Source organism: Pogona vitticeps, chromosome 1 (assembly GCF_051106095.1).
Source record: "Pogona vitticeps strain Pit_001003342236 chromosome 1, PviZW2.1, whole genome shotgun sequence".
NCBI lineage: Eukaryota > Metazoa > Chordata > Lepidosauria > Squamata > Agamidae > Pogona > Pogona vitticeps.
The window spans coordinates 157,223,066-157,245,037 of NC_135783.1; the positions used below are offsets into that span (position 1 = coordinate 157,223,066).

A 21,972-nucleotide genomic window follows, 5' to 3' on the forward strand; every position below is an offset into this window, starting at 1 on the left:
AGATGTAATTGAATTTTTTAGAACTATCCTCAACCGGCCTTCTGGTTGTTCTTTCAGCCCAGTTCAGAAAAGTATTTTATCTCCATGGTTATTGAAAGGAAATTAGGCAAATTGACAGTGCTTCACCTCTGAACCATTTATTCGGATCATGCCATTCAGAAGTTTCTCATTTGTGCTGTTAACTGTGAAACTAAAGGGAGGGTGTGATCACACAAGGTAACCAACCTCATTTTGGAGTGCTTGTGGAACAGTTAAGAGCAATTCATTTTCCAATGATCACATTGGGTAGAGTGGGCGGCATATAAATTAAATAAATAAATAAATAAATAAATAAATAAATTATGTTTGGGGAATTCCACGCCAGCCTGACACCAATCCATGCCCAAGGTGGATTTTTTTGGTCCAGCTGTAGGGCTACTCATTTGGAAGGCTAGGCTGAGCATTTTTCTCCAGCAGATGGAAGGATCACATTGAGAGAGATCACTCCCTGCAAAGCAATGCTTTCTGGTGTGATTAGGCACTGCCTTTCCAGCCATCTGATCACACTCTGAGATAAGGCTACAATCCAAAACATTTCGCCTGGAAATGGAATCCATTAAGCACCATGAGATTTAATTCCAAATAAACCTGTACAGGACGGTGATGTAAATATTCTCAGTGAGGATCACAGCAGTGTTGGGGAGGCTATAAAAATCTACAGGATAAAGGAACAGGCTTTGTTTCTTTTTGTCTTTGGAGGAGGTGTGATAATATTTCATATTTGTTAATATATTACATTTCTGCTGTTGACATGTGTGTGATAAAACTGGCATCTGGAAGTTGGTCCTGACAGAGTTAATACTCTAGGGGAGAGGAGAGATGGGAGGGATGCCAGAAGCAACATCCAGGGCAGCAGAGGTGACGGAAAGTTTAAAGAGAGTTTACTGTCTCCTGTTGCTTTTGTGTTCCCACAAAACTGGCCAGTGTAAAACCAACATTGGCCAGCAGTGGTGGGAATACATATCAGTCACTCTTTAGCAGCACTTTTATTTCCATCGTACTTGACCACAGCAGGCTGCAACCCAGCAAAGAGAGTATTTCTTTGAGAAAGCAAGCAGACAATTCAACAGTCGTGGATTTACCGTGTGAAAATCAGCATTTTAAGGGCTTCTGAAAATGTCAAAATGAATGGTCTTTCCCCATTCTCTTTCACAGCTTGATTCTCATCTTGTAAAACTGTTCATGCTAAATAATTCAGGGCTTTCTATGGAACTTAAAATTAGGTTGTTTTCAAGTGCCGCTAGTTTGTTACTCAGTTTCATTTGCATTTCAGTTGTCAAACTGTGGATGCATGTAAATGAAAGGTAGAGTTGTTCCAAAGGGATGACAAGGAACGGATTTTGAACCTATCTTCATAATGGAAGTTGGGAAACATTGGGGTATAGTATTGAAATTACAAGTGCTACAATCAATTCATGCAACACATCTATTTCACCTCACAGAGGTAGGCTCGGTAATTCTAATGACTTACCCTTTCCTTGAGGGCAGGGTCCAGTTTAGTCCTGTCCTCCCAGTTCACAAGTTGATGTGACAAGTTCCAAAACTTTGCTGAACACACCTACCTAAAAAAAAAAAAAGAATAATAATAAATAAGATATTTGGTAGGAATATGCACCCAGTGCCACATATTCTGATGGTTTTGTGCTCAATAAGTCAAATACTTTGATTTTGATGGAGTTGGAAAGTTTCCAACCTCTTTTTGATTTTGACACTTTAACTGGAAGCTTACACTTTCCCAATTTTCTATTGTAAGCTGTACTTGTCTAGGTTTGAAGAATACAGAATATAGCCCTTGTACATGTCAAGGCTTGCCATAAGAACGATAGAGTTCAATAGTGCACCTTCTGGCACTGCGTCCTAATGGAGGTTAAGGTTTAACGCACTGAAAGAGATTTTCCTTTGGTTTTTAGAATCAATAGGAACTTATTTGTATACTTGCTCCAACAATAATGGGAGCAGCATTACATATCAACCATTTCTAGGCAGAGATCCAAAGAATAGATATGTGTGCACAGGAGGACCACGCATACAATCAAAGCTTTACTTTTTCCTTTCTCTTCTCAACCAACACTTCTGCTGCAGCTCTTCCCTCAGCGAAACAGACAACCCACTGTGCAGTTTTAAAAGTGCCGTCTGTTCAGCAGTACAGAAAAGTGAAAAGAGAACTCCAGCTGTATACACATTTTGCTCCCGTGCATACATATATGTTCTTTAGGGGCTGGGCCTAATTTCTGGACATTGTTGTTTCTTGTATTTAACTAGGCACATTATATTGACTCTCACACCTTTCTTTTATTCTTCCACCTACCCACACATACACAGATTTTCTAGCCTTTCTTCAATATTTTGAGCCATTCAATAGTAAGTCAGTGAATAAGAGGAATTCTCCTTCTTTTAAAATTCATAATCATACCCTAAAACCAAAGTACACACTTACAGTCCTTTGAGTGGCATAGTTAACCCTAGAATTGCTTTCTTCACCTATTCCTTCTCAGTGGCATTTTCTCCTTAGTAACACAGGGGTAGAAGTTGGAAGTAACCAGCAACAAATAATTAGTTCTGCATAACTATGTTTTTCAGTTGCTGAGGCAACACTAAGTTGCAATCCTAAATAATAATAAAAAAAGGAATACTCTTTTGTGAGCTTATTGTTAACTGTTTTGGGTTGCTTTTATAATTGTGGGGCTATGACCCCACTAAACAATCCATGAGGAAGGAACAACACATGCTGCTGCTTTGTGCTTCATTACCTGAAGTCCTGTTGTCCAGGAAATTGTGTCTAGAGTGGGCCCAGCGGATCAGTGGAACTTGCAGAGGAGCTGACTCACCAAATACTGTACCCACTTTTTCAACAGGCCTACTCTGCTTCTGACTTGCTGTACCAAGCAATTTCAGCCACTGTGAATGCTGAGGTGGATGATTGCAGAATGCATTCTGTACTCTTGGCTGGTTCCTTGAAATATTCACCTGGTTTTTCAAGTAAGATTACAGCATTTTTGTGAAATGAATCAGTTGCTTTCCTAACTGGTTATCCTTCCTTTGTGTTTCAATGATAAATTTTCACTCAATATTGTTGTTCTTGTTGTTGTTGTTGTTGTTGTTGCTGTTGTTGTTGTTGTTGTTGTTGTTGTTGTCTACAATTATCTCTTCAAGGTATAAAGAGTCACTATATGAACCAGTATGGTGTGGTGCTGAGAATGTTGGACCAAGAGACTGGAAAAATCTCACAGAGCTATTCAACTCAATGATGTTGGACTACTCTCTCTCTCTCTCTCTCTCTCTCTCTCTCTCTCTCTCTCTCTCTCTCTCTCTCTCTCTCTCTCTCAGCCTAACTTACCTCACAGGTTCATTATGAGAACCAAGTTGGAAGCAGAAGAGCTATATATGCCACTTTAATCTCATGGGAGGAAAGGATAGCTGTAAATATAAAAAACTAGCTAAGCTGGCTGGCTTGCACTCTGGTTTGGAACACCTGGCTGAAGACTAGGGGTGAAGAGTTGGATTCACATTGTGCCTCCCAGGAGGAAAACCAGCATTTCCTTCTGGGAATCTGCAGAGTTCTGGAGCACCCCAAAGAGAGAGAGAGATAAATCACATTAGAATGCTTTATACAAAAAATGGAAGGAAGGGTCATCATAAACCAGGAACAACTTGAAGGCCCATAATTAACAAACTGATGAAGAAATAAAAAGGTAAATAAAATATGAGAATAGACTAAGAAAAAGTGTGCTGCTTATAAATCGCCCCATACCACTTAAAGAACTCTCTCGGCTGTTTGCAAGTGAATTCTGCAGGCTACACATTGCCCCCACCCCCCCAGTGAGCTGGGTACTCATTTTACTAAGCCCGGAAGTATAGAAAGCTGAGTCAACCTTGAGCCAGCTACCTGGGATTGAACCTCGGGCCGTGAGCACAGTTTTAATTTATTTATTTATTTATTTATTTGATTTATACCCCGCCTGTCTGGTCTAAAAGACCACTCTAGGCGGCTTCCAATATAGTAAAAACAGTGAAATAATACAAAAAACACAAACGATTACATAAATCATATTGTAATAAACAGAATACAACAATAGAATAGAAAATACATAAGGAGAGAATAAACAGAAAACTGGTTTGGCTGCAATACAGCAGTTTAGCCACCACGAGGCTCCTAATAAGAAATTTGTTCATTTGCTTGTTTGTTAATATTTAATGTTGAGAGAAGGAAGCATGTGGAATTTTAGAATTAACCGTGAGGCACTTATTGCTGGCCAAAATTTAGTAAATATACTAAAGTGCTTGTGTCAGAGGGATGGGAGAAGAGTAAGATGATGAGTAGGGAGAAACTGCCTATGAAAGTTTTGAGAAATAAGGGGTTTTTTTATAAAGTATCTTCCCATTTTCTCCATATCACGCATCAACACAGTTGTACAAATTCTATTACCTAAAATAATTGGCAGAACCTCCTTGTGTTTGTCAAGAAGATTACAGGAGTCATGTTACCCTGAGAACTGAAATTACAGCTACAATATATCTCTGATCTTTGAGTAGATACTAATTGAATATGTGTATTAATGGTTATAAGATTCTTCCTCCGTGACACGTAAATCACATTTTATGTCACGAATTCGTAGCAACGCTGATGTGACATAAATAAAGATTTGCCAGTTTAATAATAATACTTTGGTTGACATCTAACACTTATCAGAAGAAAAATCCTAAAAAGTTCTGTAATGTTGGGGTTTTATTTTGTTCTTCACTAACACCAAGTAACTGAGAATATCTAAACTTTGTCATTATTTCTCATTATTCCCTCCCATGCCCCAATACTTTAGAATAGAATCTCTGTTTATATATGTGATGCCATCTTCATCTGCATGTATGCTAATGTAGTCCTTGAAGGCTCTTCTCTGAGTTGTCCCATCTTCTTCTCTCTTGAAACAGATGAGTACCAAAGAAAGGTCTTTTCCAGTTATGGCATCTAGCTTTACACAATGTCTCACCTTTGGAGGATCTAAGATTCTTATTAATCCTACAGTAACTAAGGGTGTGATTAGACTGCAATCAAAGATCATATCTGATGGTGCTGGAAAGTGTCACTTGGTTGGGAACAATCTTTTAAAGAGACCCTTCTGTGCATACAGGCTTCACTCTAGCCCAGCCCCACAAAAAAGAGTACACCTGCCGCTGCACCAAAAAAAGGTCCAGGTTGGTCATGGAGTGGAGCCAGGCTTGTTCATGTCCTCCTGTACATCTTATTATTTCATCTTCATATTTAGTGAGAAGTGGAAATGTGTAGAATGGATACCCAGTCCAGAGAAATTTCAATTTACTAAAATCCCATTGGCTTCCCACAAAATTCCCCAGATGTTTCTCCTCAGGAGGAATCTCCAAATTTCTCTTTAGTCTGAGGGCTCTTCCAGAAAAATAGCTTTGCTGTGCTGCATTTTCCTCACCCTGCAGGATGCTCATTAATGCTTCTTTACAGCTTCTTATCATTTCCACATCCAAACACAACTCCCAATATCTGCACCTTTCTCCACCTCGCCTCCCATCTCCCTTTTCCTCAGCAAGCAGGATCATCTCTACAAAACAGAAAACACACACAAACGCACAAGGTTTTAAAAGGAGGGGATTCTCATTTCTTTTAGCTAATCAGAGGTGGGAGGAAGAGAACCCCCTCAACTTGTCCTCCTCCCTTGGTACACTGTGTGGAGCAAAAAGGAAGAGCTGTGAGGATGAAGCTCAGCAGCCAGACAGGGACAAGAAGAGACCTTTGATGGCTCATCAAGGAGAATTAGGCTGTGCGGGTCTGCCATAAGAATAGAACCAGAAGAAAATCTTATACAAGGTGAGTAGAGGAGGAATAATTCAACTGTCAATTTGAGAGACTCTAGAAAGAGCTCCCTTCCACCCCACTCCCAATCAACTGCAAAAAGGATCAATTAGAGAGATGGGATTTTTGCATTATTATTTTTATTTTTAATAGAGATAGTATATTACTAATCCAGGTTTTTTAAATTATTATTATTATGGGAAACACTTGTTAACAGGAAGATTCAGCAGTTTAGTCTATTTCTCTGCAAGATGTTTCCAAAAGCTTCAAACCAGTACAGGCCATCACAGGCATCATGGGAAGTGCGATAGCACCAAATCCCACCTCAGTACAAACTGGTGCAGGAAAAAAACCAAAGGCATAGGCGAAACAAAAAGATATGGGGGCAAAACATAACAGAGTGAAATAGGAAGAATGTCATCTGGACTTGGATGGGGAATGTCCATTAATATCTCTGCAGAACCTGGTATGTTGGGGAAGCAAATGTTCTGTCTGGAAGAGCCATAATTCAGTGGGAAACTCCAGTGCCAGATTTGTTCACTTTTGTTCTCAGCATGAGAACAATTCTCTGCCAGGAAATGCTGTGAGTTTTATTCTATGTGTTAAAAACTCTTGGAAAATCAAGTTTCAACATAAAATTCACTTCTGGTAAAAATCAGTGGCAATGCCTTAACAAAACAATTAATTTATGCAGAAGTGTCCTTGGCATAAGACTTCGCATGTTAGAGCAAACTTCATTTACACAGAGCCACAAGGAATAATAATTGCTTTTTTAAAAGGACATATTCTTAATATACAGATTTGAAGATTAAGCCTCCATTTGAAGTGTCTTATTTGTTGATCATGCACGTACCTGTAACTTTAGCCACCAGAACATAAACAGTTTTAAAATTCTGTACATTGAGTTCGATCCAAATTTGCTTGTATTTGGAGTGGACTTATAGCAATTAGTGGAACATCTCTTACTTAAAACCCTTTGATTTAACTTGGTGCCCTGTAACAAGTCTGTATCCAGCCCAGGAAGTCCTGAATCCCCTATTGAAATACTGTATAAATTAAGACTAGGATGAAGACTACTGTGTATGCATTTAGGATATACAGTATGTCAGTCTGTTGTATAAAGAAACTGAAGGAAGGTTTCATGCCTTGTGCAAGAAACACTGGTATTTAGAAATGTATTCTGGCAGAGAAGAAGGTGCTAGCACCTTAGTTTAGTACAATGTGCTTGGAAAATAGATCACATTCACTGAATTAGAACTTACATTTCCAGTAGCATATTGGTCTGGAGAATACGGTAATGTTATTTCTCCAGTTTTCAAATTTTATATGCCAAGTATAGATGGGGTTCCTTACTAATAATCTTAAAATTAGTCAGGCTCCCTTTCCCAAATTTAATTAAAGCCAGCCTCTCAGCTCCCTGAAAGAAAAGCTGATCTTGCATAATGGAAAGCAAAACAATTTTAAGAAAAGGCAGTATTAATCATGATTATTACAGCAAATCACAATAAATACTATTCTTCAAACCAAATGACAGATGGATAATATGCTCTCTACCTATGAGGTTAGTTAAGAGCATGCCACATAAGCATTTCTTAGATCTTCATTTTCCTGAATAAAAAGACAGCAACCCTTTCTATTCTGAATTTGTATAAGCATTCAGGGCCTGCAGAATATTCACCTGAATACTTAGGGTCAATTCATATATTCATACAATGTATGCTATGTATTTTTATTGTGATTTTTAAAAACTTCTCAGAGCTTGTAGGTGCAATTACAGTTCAATGTCCAAACAAGCAAGTTAGTCACTGTTACCTTTACGCATAAGCAAGCACATCTTTACTTTTGTTTCCCAAAACCAACTCAAATGATCACTTTTAATCATTTTTCTTTTTTCAAAATGTTTTTCATTTACTCACCCCCAACCTGAGTCAACGTGGGAATAATCCACTTCCAACCACAGTCCTGTAACTATAAAAGTAACTTAAAAGTTGTAATTACACTTTAAAAGATGGTAAGCTATAATTGTAATGCAAAGTGTTTATATCTTAATGTTTTAAAAAAAACTAATTGCAGGTAAGCAGTTGTTTTAACTAGTTACTTCCAAGAGTGGTCTCTTTTTAGAATAGAAAAGCAGATCTCATTCATTTATTAACATTATTTATAGACTGCTCTCATACTCCTTTTTATGGCCAAATCAAATCCCTGCTGTTCATAGAAAGGCAACACATAGGACATGCAAACCACATTCAAAACTCCTGTGTCATATTTAATGCTGACTCTCCATAAAGGAATGGAAGGCCATCTCCTGTTGATATCCCCAGTTACGTTCTGGAGGGTAGCGAAGGAGAGACTTGAGCTGGAAAAGACAGAACGAGAGAAATCCCACCGGTCATGAGACACTGGAGAGAGAGCACTATGCATGGTTGCTTCAGGATTCAGCAAGCATTCAGCTTTTGAAAAGTCCTGGATAGGAGCCAGCTTAATGTTATATTTTGCCTTCTCTTCTTGAAACGAAAAGTGTTCCACCTGACATGCCTGTTCTTTTAAAAAGATATATTAGTCATCTTTCAGAAACAGTTGTCTTGTGTATATGTTTCAGAAATCAAGGATGAAAACAAGAACAAAATCTGAGCCATCATTGTCACTAACAAGTTTTACCTGCCATCAGCCCCTGTGGGCTTCAGCCACTTCATCAGACGCCATGGGCTCAGCTCTGTAGCAGGACAAGGCAAGTGGTGGCATCCTCCTCCTGAACTATGCTTCCCATCTATGCCCCCCCCACCACAAAATAAATAAATAAATCCTATGCTTTGGAAGGGGTTGTCTTTTCAATTTGTGAATGACAGCTTTCACTCAAAGAATGACAGAAATGAAGAACCACAATAAATTAAGAAAAACTCAGTGAATAAAACAGAGCAATTTTATAGAAAAGCTTAATCTGAAAGACTGTCTCAAAGTCTACTACCTCAAGACTTCCCATCACTGAGTGTCGTTCTTTACTGTTCTTGTTGTCATCTCCATTACTCTAAGTGCTCAAGTGATCTTTTAAAAAAACTTGTATATGAAGATTACTTTTGAAAAGTTAGGTATCAGCACATCATGTTATGAACTGTACTTCACTTTCCTTTGTTCTGCTTTTCAGTTTCAGCTGTGTTCTCTATCCAGCCATCAACAAACAGCAAGCTTGTTTGTCTGCAGTAAGAACTAAGAGTGCCTTTATTCTTCTGTTACCATGATGAGGAGAGTAGGATTGGGTACTTCTTGGTAAAAGGTGAAACAAAGAGATAAAGAGAACTGGGGGGAAAACTGTGTTGTCCTTTAATATTGTGAAGTATTTGTTATACCCACAAACACTGTCACTATTTTTTTCTTCTTTTTCTTGACTGTTTGATGGACAAGGCAGTAAACAGCCCTAAAAGAATAGAAACACTCCTGTGCACAGTATAGCTAGCTGGCTGGTAGGGCACCTAGACTATACTTAGGGCGGGGTTGCACTGCTGATTTGTATCTCCAAGGTATTTTGAATCAATTCACAATCATGTTGTTTTTGTACCACTATATGCATTCAGTTTTAAAATTGTTTATCTGATATAAAGTAGGGTTTAAAAACCACTTCTGGAAACAACACATGAGGTTTTAAATCATTTCTCTAATCAGCATGTTTGCAGACCACATTTTCAATGTTGTGCAGTATTTCTTCAGTTTTCAGGCATTCTTTGGAAAGGCTGCATTTCTCTCCCTTTTTTAAAAAAAGAAAATTTAAGTGGCATATTGCTACAGTGATGCAATATATATATTGGAGAGGCAGCAGTGTTCCTCCCATCTGAAACCCATGGCCGCCTACAAAGGCAGTATTTAATACAGTGGTGCCTTGCTTAACAACGATAATCCGTTCCAGGAAAATTGCTGTTAAGCGAAAACATTGTAAAGCGAAATTAAAAATCCCATTGAAACGCATTGAAAACCATTCAATGCATTCCAATGGGGTAAAAACTCACCGTCCAGCAAAGATCCTCCATAAGGTGGCCATTTTCAGTGACTGTATAGCTAGGAATCTGTCCCTAAGCACAGCAGAGAGCCATTTTAAGCACCCGGTGGCCATTTTGAAAACCCGACAATCAGCTGTTTTTGGTTGTTGTAAAGCGAAAATCAGTTCCCAAAGCAGGGAACCGATCATCGCTAAGCAACATTCCCCCATTTAGACCATTGTTTCGCAATCGCAAAAACATCATCGTAAAGCAGATTCATCGTAATGCGGGGCAATCATTAAGCGGGGCATGACTGTACAAAAGGGGCATTCACACTGCCTGAAGTGATTCATAAAGAATTAATTTCAGAAGCATGTTAAATTAGTCAGAATCATGTTAAATTAGTTAATTTCAGAAGCTTGTTAAATTAGCTGATTTCATTTTAAAAACTCAGTTTTTTAAAATTCAGATTGTGGTCAAAAATAAGAGGGCTTTGCTCTGTGTCATGTAGCTAGGATTAAAAAAATGATTTTAATTATGCAAAACCTGATTCAACAACAGTTCTTATTCTCAGTATAACTGCACCCTTAGACATTGTATCTGATTTTTCCAATATACAGAGATCAACATCAGGCTTTTACAGACGTTCCAGGCAGAAAAATCAACCAAGCCAGCACTAAAATTATCGCATGGTCAAGTTTGTTTTTCAGATTAATCTGAAACAGAAATGGTCCTTTTCATGAAGCCCTTCCAGAAGCTACAGAATCTCAGGTCTCAACAATGAAGAATTTCAATTCCAAATCTTCAGATGATAACTGGAACTCTACAACATTTTGGCAGGAAACATTAGGGGGGAAAATGAAATACAGAGTAGACTAGTAGAAGAAATATATTTTGGACTCAATGATATTGTTCATATTTGAAATGAACATGAGATTTTCTTAAAAATGGTGAAATAATCACTATAGCAATGGTGATTAACTTGCAAATCTACTTTTCTTTCTAGGAATATGTAGGAGGACTAAACAAAAGGAGAGCCTTCTTAAACATCTTAATCCCAAGAAATTTACCAGCAAGTAGTGTCCTTTGCAAATACTGTATAGATCAATCTCTGACAGGTGCATGTTTGCCTGCGTGTGTCAACATAGCTCAACCAGCCCTAAAGACCTTTAAGGAAGGATTTCTAGACAGAACTGAAAATTGCAACTATTCTCAATTATGATCTCCCTGTCTGTTTCTTTGTTTGTTGTGGAGCAACACATTTTTTCTCTGAAAAGATAAATTGTGAACCTGTCACTCAGAAAGCTTTCTTGTATATTTATCAAGGGTATTTGTATGAGTTTACAAAAGGAAGTCAATTAAGCAGTAAATATTTTACAAAGTTAAGGAATCAATCTCATTGACCTGAACAAGAATGTTATGCATATTGTTCTCAACATGACTCTACCTAAATGCTTGAGTACAGTTGCTTTATTATGTGTTCTTATTCTTATTCTTTATCTAAATCAGGTTTTTATTGCTGTTGTAATACAAGATTAAAAACTGGATTTTGGGGAAAACAAGTTCAATCATTAGTTTTAATTTCTTAAAGCATAAACTACTTGTATCTTTAATAGTTCTGAAAAAAAAGACAGTAATGATGCCATTGCACATTGCAAATGCAGGAGCAGGTTATATCTTTATTAGACCACTAAAGATTCAGACAATCAGCAGGTTTTCATGGGCCAAGTCTACTACTTCAAGTCATGCACTGGTATGTTGTGATGGTGCAGAAAATTGTAAATAAGAGTCCTAAAAATTAATGGCAAATGGTTGTGCCAGGCCTGCTTCTTAGATATGAGTTAGAAAAACACAGGCTACCTTGGATGTGTGATTTTCAAACTATACTTTTACACATTTCCTGTAGTGTAGAGATAAAATCCTTGGTTCATTCTTTAAACAATGTTCCTTTTCCTTTTCTTTCTTTCTTTCTTTCTTTCTTTCTTTCTTTCTTTCTTTCTTTCTTTCTTTCTTTCTTTCTTTCTTTCTTTCTTTCTTTCTTTTGCTTTTTTGCATTCTGAAATATTGTTTTTCTTGGTTCTCTCATTCAACTTGGTTTACTAATCATTTTTAGAATTGAGTTTGTGTGTAATGGTGGAAGGATGATTGTTCTATGGCTTTGAGTGAGTAGGTCACACCGCTAGGAGAAATAGAGACCACAACGAGAGAGGCAGCAGAACAGCAGGGGAGTTCTTAGGAGATAACCTGATCTTGTGCAACTTCCCATGACCACCAGCTTCTTTTCAGGCCACCAAGCAGAGGAAGGTTTGCTCCCTAGATTGATGGTCTCACAGCTCAGCTATATGTGAATCAAGGGAAAGTTGCAAATTATTGTTTTTCCTCATTCCCTCTGTTACCCCACCCAGAAAGCTGTCACTTCTACAGTTCCAGTCTTCCCTCACTAATAAATTCAATTTATTTTCCTTCTTCATCTTCTTGCTTCCCCCTTTGCCACTGCAGTGGCTGCAATACCTCCTTCATTGCTCAAAATTCATCTACTATCTTCACCTATTTGCACTACTTTCAGACTGCTGTTTTTTTCTCTCCCCCTAGCTTAATTTGACCAGAGATGCCCTCCTTTCCCTCTTCCCCCTTGTTCATTTTTGCGTACTCAAATGAATGTTCAATCATCTTTCTCAACCACATGTCTCACCTCCCCACTCCCATCTTTCCCTAGGTTGCTCCATCTGTAAAGGAAGGCTTCATTATATGGCTGAGTGGGCTCCCATCCATTGTTATTGTTGTTGTATTTAAGGACTGCTTTTACCAGCACCTCCCTTCAATGATTTTCCATGGCCAAGTGGAGGTTCGAACCCAGGTCTCCTGAGTCCATGATAGCTAATGCCTAATAAAAAACTTCATCTTTAAGATGGCACAACTGTCTTTTTTAACTTTGGCAGCAGACTAACATGTCTTTTCACGTCCTCAAATGTCAGATATGTACTGTGGAAGAAAACCTATTTCCATTGTTTGTACAGAAAGTACAGTCTACTTATTCATGTGTTCAACTGTGTAAGAAAATCATTAGGAAGGAAATAAAAATCCCATGGCCCCAACATTCTCTTATTTATTTATTTATTTATTTATTTATTTATTTATTTATTTATTTATTTATTTATTTATTTATTTATTTATTTATTTATTTATTTATTTATTTATTCATTCATTCATTCATTCATTCATTCATTCATTCATTCATTCATTCATTTATTCATTCACTCACTCGCTCGCTCGCTCACTCACTCACTCACTCACTCACTCACTCACTCACTTACTTACTTACTTACTTACTTACTTACTTACTTACTTATAATATTTTTACCCCACCTTTCTCCTTAAAATTGACCCAAGGTGGCTTATATCATTGAAAGAACAATATTTAAAGCTGAAAACAATGAGTATACAACAGTGGCTTACATCATTAAAAGACAACATTTAAATCTAAGAACAATGAGTTATTCTCGTATTCGCAATTGTTAGCGAATTATGTCTAAAGACATAATTCTGAGGGATGGGAAGGATTGAGACTATATGGCTTTTATCGCTCCAACAAAAAAAAACAACACCAACATTTGCTAGACTTCTTCTCAGACTTCCTGGCCTATTGTTTCCCTCTTCTGCACCAATCCCATCCACTCCTGCATTGATTTTTAACTGGGATGCCCTTTAGCAGCTGTCAGCCCTCCACTCAGACAAAGCAGGGGGAGGATGTTGAAGGGCTCTCTTGACTTGATTCCTCAGAGGATGTTCCCTGTCATGTTTCTGCAGATGTTTTCACCATACAGTTGTGTCTCAAACAGTCTATAAAATCCCTGTCCAGAGACTCCTTGCAATTAATGCTGCTAAAACAACAACAACTCTAGTCTACTGCTGTGGAAATCAGGGACTGCCAATTTTCCACAAATTCACAGTCATTTTTGTGAGGAGAGAGAGAGAGAGAGAGAGAGAGAGAGAGAGAGTACATTTTCTAACACAATCATGTCCCTTTGCAGCTTTTGATCCCATTTTTAAAATGCGAATGTTTACAGATAACAGACTCAGTCTTGCCAGTGAAAACAGATTGGGCTTTCACTTATCTGAAGCCAACAATTTGGGTCTCTTCTTGCACAACCAAACAATGTCTAAAAAGGCATTTTGGTCTTGGATGAGATCACCAACATCTGTTGCTGAAATTTATTATATTTAATGCTTAAACATAGCAAAGACTGGTTATCGAAGAGTGAAGAGCAGTCTTGCAGATAAGCAGGAGAAGTCTAATCAGCCTCCCCAAAACATTTCACTGGGCTGCCCAGTTTCGTATGACAGGATAAGGCAAGGCAATCTGGCAAATTAACTGCCTAAAAAGAAAAGTTGCAGGGGTTTAGTCATGTAACAAATGTCTAAGACTAACATATGGAGTGTCTTGCAGTAACAGAAAAGCTTTCAGGAAGACTGTTCAGGGGCAGAATCAGTCTCTTCAAGGAAAATAATAGTGTTTTGGCTTCTGTAGTTGCACGGACAATCAGAAAATATGAAACATTTGTCACCAACAGAGGAACGAATCTACAGCTTTTCCCCAAAGAACTGGTTTCTTTGCCTACAGCAGAGTTTTTCACATTTTTTTTTATAAATCCAGTTTCCACTACTACTGGTAGTTCCCCTGAAATTCAGGGCAGCTCATCTGAAAGAAGGTTCCAATGCTCCATGCATGCAGCTTGCTGTTGGATCTTGGGGCACTGGGTCCTATAAATGTTAATTTTAAAATACTGAAGTTTCCCCCTCCAATTAGCAAACTGACTTGTTGGTAAATGTCACTTTGCTTAGAAAATGGGCCCAGCCCATGTAACAAAAAGTCAATTTCAACCAGCTAATCAAAGCAGGGAAATTAAATACATAAATTCACTTGGCTTGTGGATCATAGAAATCCACATTGTTTAGCAGAGGGAGAACAAAAGGAACAGGTGACTCTTATATCTTGTGACTCCACCTCTCCAGCACTCTCATTGGTACATGCAGATAGCACATTAATATTCTTGACCTGGGCAGATGCCAAAATATTCATTTTTCGCATGATTTATTCTGCATATAAGTAAAATAAGCAGGGAGACAATATACAGCCTTGTTGTACTCCTTTCCCAAAAGGAAATGGATTAGGTTTTCTATATAAACTACCCTGCAATATATGCTGTTTCATTCTTCTTTCGGGTGGGGGGGATTGGCTCCTTCCAAAATGTGAATCAAGTGAATAAGGGAGGCAGTACCCTTTTGTATGTATCTCCACTGCACTCTGGAGAAGACAAGCCCAGTGAGATGATACCCACAAAACACTCTGTGAAGGTGCACAATGATCAAGCCATATGACGGATCACACGCAGTTACCAGAGTGCTGATTGTGATACTGATCACTCCCTGGTGTGTAGTAGAGTAAAACTGTGAACAAAGAGATTGTATCACACAAAACAGGAAGGAAGACCACGTATTGACATCAGCAAGACTCACGATCAAAGAAAAGTGGAGGAATTTGCGCAAGCGCTTGAGGAAACCCTTCTAGGCCCGGCTGATGCAAATGCACCTGAATGATGGGAACATTTCAAGAACACTGTTTATAACACCACCTTGTCCACATTTGGCAAGAAGACCAAAAAGACGGATGACTGGTTTGAAGCCCATTTGGAGGAGCCAGCCATCGAGAATAAGAGGAGAGCTCTAGCAGCATACAAAGCCTGTCCTAGTGAGTACAGCTTGCAGGCTCTTTGAGCTGCTCGTAGCCAAGTCCAACAGGCTGCCAGGAGATGTTCCAACGATTATTGGCTTTAGCTCTGCTCTCAGATAAAGTTAGCAGTGGACACAGGTAACATCAAGGGAATGTATGACGGTATCAAGCAGCCTTTAGGTCCAATACAGAAGAAATCTGCTCCCTTGAAATCTGCTACAGGTATGATCATCCAGGACCGAGCACAGCAGAGGGAACGCTGGGTGCAGCACTACTCTCAGCTATATTCCAGAGAGAATGTAGTAACCGAAGAAGCATTAAATAACATTGAGTGCCTGCCTGTCTTGGAAGAGTGGGACAGTGAAACCAACCTTAGCAGAAATAAAAGTGGCCTTGGATACCCTCGCCTCTGGCAAGACACCTGGAAAGAATAACATCCCTGTTGAAGTGCTGAAGTGCTGTAAAGAGGCCATCACGACCGAACTGTATGAAGTATTTCGTCTTTGCTGGAGCGAAGTTGGAGTACTATAGGACATGAAGGATGAAAACATCATCACATTGTACAAGAACAAAGGAGACAGAAGCAACTGCAATAACTCCCGTGGCATCTCTCTTCTCAATGTTGTAGGGAAGCTACTTGCCCGTGTTGTGCTGAAGAGGCTCCAGGTGCTTGCAGACAGAGTCTATCCAGAATCACAGTGTGGATTTCGAGCTAATAGATCCACCACTGACATGGCATTCTACCTCAGACAGTTGCAAGATAAATGCAGGGGACGACAGCCACTCTTTGTGGCCTTCATAGATCTCACAAAGGCCTTTGATTTGGTTAGCAGGGACAGACTTTTTAAAATCCTTCCCAAGATTGGATGTTCACCTCGACTTCTTAACATCATCAGGTCCTTTCATGAGGGAATGAAGGGCACCGTAGTTTTTGATAGCTCAACATCAGATCCCTTTGACATCCGAAGTGGAGTGAAACAGGGCTGTGTCCTTGTGCCGACCTGTTTGGGATCTTTTTTGCTGTCATGCTGAAGCAGGCCTTTGGAACTGCAACAGAAGGTGTCTATCTCCAGACTAGATCAGATGGAAAGCTCTTCAATCTCTCTAGATTGAGAGCAAAGACCAAGGTACAACTGAAATGCATGCGGGACTTCCTCTTTGCCAATGATGCAGCCATTGTTGCCCACTCTACTGAAGACCTCCGACAACTCATGAATCATTTCAGCAAGGCCTGCCAAGACTTTGGACTAACAATTAGCCTGAAGAAAACACAAGTCATGGGACAGGGTGTGGACTCACCTCCCTCTATTACCATCTCCACACAAGAATTGGAAGTGGTCATGAATTTGTGTACCTTGGCTCAATGATCTCTGACACTCTCTCCCTAGATGTCGAGCTGGATAAATGCATTGGCAAAGCAGCTACCATGTTCTCTAGACTCACAAAGAGAGTATGGCTTAATAAGAAGCTGATGGCATATACAAAGATCCAGGTCTATAGAGCCTGTGTCCTGAGCACACTCCTGTACTGCAGTGAGTCCTGGACTCTTTCTGCAGGGCAGGAGAGGAAGCTGAACCGTTCCATACGCGTTGTCTCCAACGAATCTTTTGTATCACCTGGTAGGACAAAGTTCCAAAGAGAGTAATCCTAGAACAAGCTGGAATTTTTAGCATGTATACATTACTGAAACAGCGGCATCTACATTGGCTTGGGCATGTAAGAATGGCTGATGGTCGGATTCCAAAATATGTCCTGTATGGAGAATTAGTGTAGGGAAATTGCCCCAGAGGGAGACCTCAGCTGCAATACAAGGATATCTGGAAGCGGGATCTGAAGGCCTTGAAAATGGATCTCAAAGATGGGAAATCCTGACATCTGAGTGTTTGGCCTGGAGGCAGGCGGTGCAGCATGGCCTCTCCCAATTCGAACAGTCTCTTGTCCAGCAGGCTGAGGCAAGGAGGCAGCCATGAAAGCAGCAAAATCAGGGAGCTAGACAGGGTACAGATTGTATTTGTCTTCAGTGTGGAAGGGATTGTCCCTCTCGAATTGGCCTCCTCAGCCACACTAGACGCTGTTCCAAGTCCTACCATAGTCTCTCGAGACTGAAGGATGCCTAATCAAGAAAAGAGACGCAGGCCAAAACCAAAGGCCATTTTAACATGATTAAATAATATGCTTGGGACCATCACCTGTCTTTAATTTTAAATGGGTTCCTTGAAGCCTGATTAAACAACATGATCTTGTGAACCAGAAGAAAAGCACCCAGATTGGTTATTATCAAAGCATAATGTACAGCTGTGTGGCTGTCATTCCAGGGTTAGCTGGGATTCAGCTCATGAAAAGACCTCACCATTTTATTAAGAGTTGCAGGTTTGTAAGTTATTTTTGTCTCTTGTTGCCTGTGTAACAGTTGGAATGTTAATTTAATTTTTCAGAATATCATTTATGTAAATGTAATTAGAAGGGAAACAAGATCGGGAGATGCACAGCACCAAAGAAAATTTATTACTCCAAGGGGTATTGCTCTAATCATTCAACTGCAATATTGAGTTTCCCCAGATTTAATCTAAAAGCAATAAATTACAAAAGGCTAATGTCCTACTCAACAAAAAGCTGTCATGAACCCAAGTTTCAGGCAGAGGATGAAAAAAAATCAACTTCATTCTAGCAACAGGCTCCCTGAGTCTTCACATTCCTTTTATGATTTGAGTAAAGTCAAACTACAATGAATATAAATGTGCAGCTTCCAACACTTTTCGTGAATATGTATTTATGGGTCTGATGATAATCATCATAATCTACAATCGAGGCTGTTGAGACTTCTTTATCCAAAGCTGTACTATTACTATACTCTCAAACTGAGGCAACTGTTTCCCTCAACAGATGATAATTGTATGATCTAAGAAAATATTCTAGACTCTGATTAATACCATGATCTGTATGAAAGACTGCAGAAGATGATCATCATGCTGATGTTGTGTGGAAAGCGGAAAAGGCCACCTTCTATCTGACAATAATGAAATGAGTAATTGCCACGATGCCATCATAAGCTATAGCATTTTATTTCATTTAATGCAAATCTATATCACTAAACTTTAATCCAGTGGAGACTCACTAGAAATGTTTGATGGTAGTCTGGTAAAAGATTCTGGAATTCCGACAATCAACTACCAAGGAAGGGGTATCAGATCTTTGAAAAATTAGCTTTTTGACCATTGCTCCTGCTGTGCATCTGCTAGAGGAATCTTCTTTAGAGGAGGATTCAGAGCATCCGGGGCCACGTGATATGTAAGACCTGAGTACCTCAGAAGATCCTGGTCCCTCAGGATAGAGAAGATATACATAATTCTCTCCTGAGAAGGCCAACTCTAGAATCAGAGGCCTCCTCCCACCCCAATAGATCATGAATGAATACTAGAGTGAGGCCAGAGGCACCCTGGACGAGTGCCTGCCTTTAGGGGAGAAACTTCTTGTCTCCTTTAGAGAAGGACTCCTGCGAAGATGTCGTATGTGCATACCTACAGATGTTGCCTAAATGGGGCTCAACTATGTTTAAGGCTGGAGTTGCTCGCTGTTCTAAAAACTGACTGATTGGACCCTGGATTGGTGCTTGACTTTTGTCAAGGATCTCCCTTGCCTGGTTTGCCTAATTTTGTGGTAGAAATCTCTTTGTGATCTGAAACCTATTTTCTGACATTTCTTCTGGATTCCTCTTGCCTGGTTTGTCCAATTGCTACATGTGCTTTTTGCTGTTATTGACCTAGAACTGTTAAGTAATTGCACATTGCACTGTCCCATAAGGACACGAAGCAAAACAACAACAAACCCATGTCGATTTCTTGTTTCATGTCTCCACATGGAAGGACAGCCTTCCAACCCCCATGAGAGTTCTCACCTTGAGTGGTAATGAGACAAGTGTTTTTTGTGATGTTTTCCTCTTTTTATGCAAAATATGGCATCAAAGCCCTTTCTCTAAGTACATATGTAGCTGCTCGAAGGGACAGACTCATGGACCAGACACAAAAAAACCTTCTAACACTGCTACAGTGGCTAATGCATATAGGAAGGCAAGCTTTATCACTAAGGCAAAGATTTCTCTGATCTTAAAAATGTCAGAAATATGCAAGCATTTATGACCTTAAAATCATTTAAATATGACCAATTAAACCAAAAGTATGACTTTGCAATTTTTCTGATATTAGCACCCATTTTTAAAAAAATCTATGCTTATACACAGACATAGAAATTAAAAGGTTTATTCTTCTTCACTTCCAGTTCAGAAGGGACTGAAGGAATCAAACATTTTGAGAGTAAAATGGCCATACCTGGATTAGTTTTCATCAACAGTAGGATTGCATTGGATGATCACATGCATCTGGAAGTTATCATACTCAGAACACCTCCTGTTGTCCATCAGTATGTACCTGGATAGACTCTGTTCAACATTACAAGAGGTTATAAGAACAAATGTAGGGAGAAAAAACACACACAATTCATCTGGAGACAATTTTGGCTTGAAGACATGAAATTTTGCTTCAAGTTGATTTAGAATGTCACTTATTTTGTAAAGTCTTGGAATAACCCATATTAGATTGAAGTACTCTTTGCAGTATATTGCTAATTTTTTTCAGCCAGTTTCCCCTATGCTTGCTTTAAATCACCCTATTTGTTTCAAAATTTTCAGTGTATTGTTTAAATTCCATTCCTATAGTTACAAAGTAGGTGACTGCTCTTGATAATCCACTGAAGTTCCATATTATATGTGTCAATTTTCCAAAAAGGAATCATGCACAATCTTGATGGAGGAAGATTCATGAGAGTCAAATTCTTTAACTATCTGCTGCAAGGAATCATAATTTGTAGAATAATATATAGCTGCATCCAAACAAGTCCCCCAAAACATCATGATATTTTGAGGAAGGAAAGCCAAAGTAGGAGCAATTTCTTTGAAATTTAGAACCCAAAGTGGAGCTTTAATGAACATTTTTCCCCATTTAAAATTATTTACATCAAGATAGTTGCTTTGAATCTCTTTGGCCCCTCTGTGTAAATCATGTGCAAGGCATGTGATATGGGACATTTTTGGACAAAGAAGTTTAAATCTTTATCCGAAAGATGGATTGGCTGCCTTCCTCATGTATAGAGTGTTATTTGTTACAAAGAGGAGGATGTTTCACTCTTTTATACCACCCAGCCAGAGTAGTTTCATAGAATCGTCAAAGAGCATAGCAACGTAGCTTGTTCCATAAAACATGGCTTGTTTTAGTTTTTTAAATTGATGTTTTTAATTCTAATTGTTTTGGACTGTAAACCGCCCAGAGTACATTTATCTCGATGGGTGGTATAAAAGCAAAATAAATAAATAAATAAATAAATAAACAAATAAATAAATAAATAAATAAGAAATAGTGGAATTGTTTACTTTTTTACTTTCCATATGTTAGATGAAATACTTCACCAGGCTTGTCACATTGCAGAGTGCCAATAATAACATTAGCTACATAGCTTCTATTTACATCACTTGTTTCATCTACTGAAACTAGAGATGGACAGGAATGGGAAAAAATGGCAATTCATTGTAATTCATAGTTCTTCAAGATGGATGAATCACGAATCATGAATTTATGTGTGTGTTTTTCTCCTGAAATTATTTATCTTGATTTTAAAACCCCATAAAATGGCCATGCAGGCACCTGGATACACCAAAGTTGCAGAGAACCTTCCATTGATTCTTCTCTACAAGATCTACAAGTTTGGTGAAATCTGAATTTCAGACATCTGAGTTATACACCCACAAAAAGGGCCCCCAGGAAAGTTTCCTCCAGGCACCTAGAGAAACCAAAATCTCAGAGAAACATCTCCCAACTGTCCTCTACAATCCTTCTAAGTTTGATGAAGATTGGGACACTGGAGTTATACACCCATAAAACTGGTGCCCCATGAAAGTGCTCTTTAGAGGTTTTAAGGTGTTTTACTTAATTTTATTGCCTCATAATAGTACTGCAGTCTCATTCATGCATTTTTTTTCTCATTTCAATGAGGGGAAAACATGAAGTACTGTACTATCCTACGGTATCCTCTCACTCACGTTCCCAATGATTCTGCCCTGCCATCTTCCATGTGTTGCAGCTGACAACATCACAGGGCATTAACTTTTTGTCAGTCATCCTCTGAGTGGAAAAATATCACACTCAAATGAAATATTCCCAAATAGAGGTCTTTTTCCATAGACAGTCCAAATTCCTTGTCACTAACAGTTATCTATCTATCTATCTATCTATCTATCTATCTATCTATCTATCTATCTATCTATCTATCTATCTATCTATCTATCTATCTATCTATCTATCTATCTATCTATCTATCTGTCTGTCTGTCTGTCTGTCTGTCTGTCTGTCTGTCTGTCTATCTAGTTA

General features: G+C 38.8%; 1 long non-coding RNA gene across 1 annotated transcript; it reads left to right on the top strand.

Annotated features, from left to right (window-relative positions):
- The first annotated feature begins 682 nt into the window (after positions 1-682).
- Positions 683-21,498, top strand: LOC144586155 (uncharacterized). Its single transcript, XR_013540915.1, has 2 exons — positions 683-5,872; positions 8,457-21,498. It is a non-coding gene; the product is annotated as an uncharacterized LOC144586155 (long non-coding RNA).
- The last annotated feature ends 474 nt before the right edge of the window (positions 21,499-21,972 follow it).